The sequence below is a fragment of the Camelus ferus genome, chromosome X, assembly GCF_009834535.1.
Source record: "Camelus ferus isolate YT-003-E chromosome X, BCGSAC_Cfer_1.0, whole genome shotgun sequence".
Lineage (NCBI taxonomy): Eukaryota > Metazoa > Chordata > Mammalia > Artiodactyla > Camelidae > Camelus > Camelus ferus.
This window is the reverse complement of record NC_045732.1, coordinates 69,509,963-69,514,017: the sequence shown is the minus strand read 5'-3', so window position 1 is coordinate 69,514,017 and position 4,055 is coordinate 69,509,963. Positions and strand designations below refer to the sequence as shown.

Sequence of the window (4,055 nt, the reverse complement as noted above, 5' to 3'; positions counted from 1 at the left end):
TATACATTCCATAAGCAGAATGCAGGCCATCTCAAAAGGCAAGAGGGAGAGAGAGAGAGTGGTGTGGAGGGGTGTTTGGTTTAAAGTAAAAGCAGATTACACACTCCATAGACAGAGTGCGGGCCATCTCAGAAGGTAAGAGAAAGAATGACTGTTCTATGGTGAAAGGCAGGTCAGGGTGGAAGGAAGGGAAGAGTCACAGCAGTCTCACCTTGCCCCTCTCCTCTGTTGTTCTCACTGCCCACTCCCTTTCCTGAAGTCAGATGGAAAATTCACTCTTACCTCCTGTATACAAACCAAAACCCATAGTTACATTGCCCCCAGGAAACTCTTGATCTACCAGCTCTGTATTCAGTCAGACAGAATTCAAGTGCTTCTGTATATGAGGAGACATGTATAAGAATATTCACGGTACCAGTGTTTTGTGACAGACAAAAACTAGACAGAATGTCCATCAAAGTTAGAATGAACAAATTGTCATAGATTCATATGATAATATACTATACAAGAGTAAAGGGGAACCAACTGCAGCTATCTGCAACAACATGGATGAATGTCACAAATAATGTGGAGTAAAAAAGATAGTCACAAAATAAGACATACAGACAATTGCAAGTATACAAAGTTCAAATATCTGTAAAACAAAACGATGTTGTTTAGGGATGCTTATATGGAAAATAAACATATTTTTAAAAAGCAAAGAAATGATTATTATAATAGTCAGTCACTCTATGGGTAGAGGAATGTCCTCAGTAGTTGGGGGTGCTGGGAGCAGGAGGAGTGAAGGGGTAGGGGTTCTCAAGGTGTTCTACTTCTTGTCCAGAATGGCCATTATATGGGTGATAGCTTTAGAAATGTTATTTTTAACTGGCAGTTCTCTTCCAAATGTTTCTGCTTTCTTAATGATATAGAAAGCAAAGTCACCAGCTGGGATGGAGGATGAGAGAGGAGGTATAAAAGATTTGGTAAGAAGAAAATGGTATGAAAGAAACAAAGACATTGGAGAGTGAACAGATTAGGAAAATGTAGTAGTATTTTTCTTATACTTTTAAGAAGGCTTTTCAAATTCTCCTGATTTATCATGCTTTTTCTCTCATATATAATGTTATTTTACTAACTTCAATATACTACACTATATGTAGTTGTTTCAACACTTAAAGTATAGTCCTACTTAATGTATAACAATGGATTTTAAAAGCATTATTGCCATTAACATATACAATTAATAGTCATACTACATTAGTTATTTAGTATTTAATTTTGAGCTTTGGAAAAACTGATGTAGTTTGTATTTAGACAAAAATACATAGAGCTCCCATGGGGTTTATATGGTGGCTTTTTATTCTTTTTTCTTTCAACTTTTTACACCAAGCACCTTTAGTGCTGCATCCTACATTTCATAATTATTTAAACAGATATAGATGTTATTATCTCTCTATTTTATTATCTTAAGCCTTAAAATCATTTTTTAATTAAAAATTTTTAATTGAAGTATTGTTGACTTACAATGCTACATTAATTTCTGGTGTACAGCATAGTGATTCAGTTATACATATACATATATATATATTCCTAAAAATATGGAATGCTTCACGAATTTGCATGTCATCCTTGCACAGGGGCCATGCTAATCTTCTCTGTATCATTCCTATTTTAGTATATGTGCTGCCAAAGGGAGCACTTAAAATCATTGTTTAAATTCAGAAAATATATTCACATTGAGGATCACAACACAAAATATAAACGTTGATTTTTCAAAGTATTAGAGAATAATTACATTTTTAAACTTGACTCGGGAAATTTAAATGGAAAGAGTTAGTAGCTATACATAATTTTGCAATATTGCATGAGTTTTTATATGAACCAATTTAGAACAATTATTTAAATTATAATATATGATGTAAACCAATCTTTATATTATAATTAAATGGTTCCAATCACCAACTTACATAATGTAAATTTAAAGTTTATACGCAGGCAAGTGCAATAAATTTAAACAATTGCCAGTTGCTGTAGCTCAGCTTGCGTTATCTGCCATACCAGTTGTGGGCTTGCTGCTAATTTGTAATTATAAAAGTAACTGAATGGTGACCGGAGCAGGAATGGCGGAGTAAGGACCTCTGAAATTCTCTCCTACATAAAAACAACAAGAACACTGAAAAAATGAGCAAAATAAACTCTTTTAGAACTCTAGAAATTCATCAAACCCTTGAAATAATCCAAGGAGCACTTATTCATGAAAAATGGCTGAATTTCAGTAAGAACATTGAGCTTTGTGACATTTTAACCTGCTCCTTTCCCAGCCCCCTTTCCTCATCACCATAGCAACCTTGAAAACCAACAGCCTCACCATCTCAATGAAAATCAGCAGCCTAGTGGCCTACAGGAGGAGGCAGATGGAGTCGAAGCTTCTTCAAAACTCCAGGCTTAGGCAACTGTCATTATTTGCCCTGTCTGATAGGTCCCTGTACTATGAGCACTCAAAAGGCTTCTCTTTACTTGACCTGACTCTGAGCTCACCCAGTATGAAAAGCCTTTACCCTGGGAGCATTTGTCAAAAGCAATCAGTGGCAATTGTTAAACATAACAGTTGCCTGAGGCAGTGACAACAGTAGGGGCAAATAAACTGTCCAAAAACTTAGAAAAGTCAAAGAAAAAGTTGTACGAGGGAGCTTTGAAGAGTGTCTACATATTCCTGGGAATCTAAAAAGTCATTCACATGTATAGGGCTGTGTACATGCCCAGGGCTGTGCATGTCCCAAGGAAAAAGCTGAAAAAGCTATAAATTCTCACCTCTGGCTGACCTTGAGGCTCTGCATCAGCAGGAAGTGAAGCTCAAGACTAGTTGTCAATTGCCTGACTGAATGTCAAAAGTATGCCCCCATATGCACATAGAGCCCTGTGGCAAAAGCTGGGAAACTTCTTGGTTCCAGGCATTTAAAAATATCATTCACCAGTTACTACCTGACCTCTAAGCTATCTGAGCAGAGACTTCAGTGGCCACACACAACAAAGAATACAGACTTTACAGAATTGGTTCCGAAAAGTCACTAAACAAACACAACAACAAATCCTGTGAAGGGAGAGATCTGATTTCCAAATTTGCTGCATTGTATTATTTAAAATGTCCAGTATTCAACACAAAAAAATGAGGCATACAAAAAAAGCATATTTCATACATAGAGTAAAAAGCAGTGGATAGAAGCGATCCTTGAGGAGGTCCAGGCATTGGATTCCCTAGATGAAGAGTTTAAACTATTTTAAATGTACTCAAATAACTAAAGGAAATTATGTCTAAAGAACTAAAGAAAAGTATGAAAAGGACGTTACACCAGGCACAGAATATGAAGAAAGAGATAGAAATTATAAAAGAACCAACTAGAAATTTAGTTGTTGAGCGAATGTCAGCACTGCTTTTCCAACAGCATGTGTTTGGTTTGTGTCTCTGTGTCACATTTTGGTAATTCTCACAATATTTCAAGCTTTTTCATTATTATTATATTTGTTATGGTGATCTGTGATCAGTGATCTTTGATGTTACTACCTCAACTCACTGAAGACTCAGATGTTGGTTAGCAATTTTTAGCAATAAAAGACTTTAAAATTAAGATATTTACATTGTTTTGTTAGTCATAATGCTATTACACACTTAATAGACCAGAGTATAGTGTAAACATAACTTTTATTATGCACTGGAAAACCAAAAAATTTGTGTGATTCTCTTTATTGCAATACTCACTTTATTGTGGTTGTCTGAAATTGAACCCACCATATCTGTGAGGTATGCCTGTATATTTTTTGTTTGTAACTTTCCTTTCTCCTCTCTTATTTAAAAAGTATCTCCATAAACCACTGATTATAAATATGTGTTGATGAGAATACAATGTATAAAGATGCAATTTAAATGATCATAATAGTTCCATGGAGAGAGAGTGAATGGAGTTATGTATGAGCACATTTTTCAAAAAGCTATAGAAATTAAATTGGTATTAATCCAAACAAGATTGCTATAAATTAAGATATTAATTTTACTTCCCAGGGCAAAGGACACTAAC

The 4,055-nt window shown here is 35.1% G+C and overlaps 1 non-coding gene across 1 annotated transcript; it reads right to left on the bottom strand.

Moving 5' to 3' along the window:
• Nucleotides 1-1,574: 1,574 nt before the first annotated feature.
• On the bottom strand, nucleotides 1,575-1,681 carry LOC116662326. The gene has a single exon (XR_004318362.1). It is a non-coding gene; the product is annotated as a U6 spliceosomal RNA (small nuclear RNA).
• Nucleotides 1,682-4,055: the final 2,374 nt, after the last annotated feature.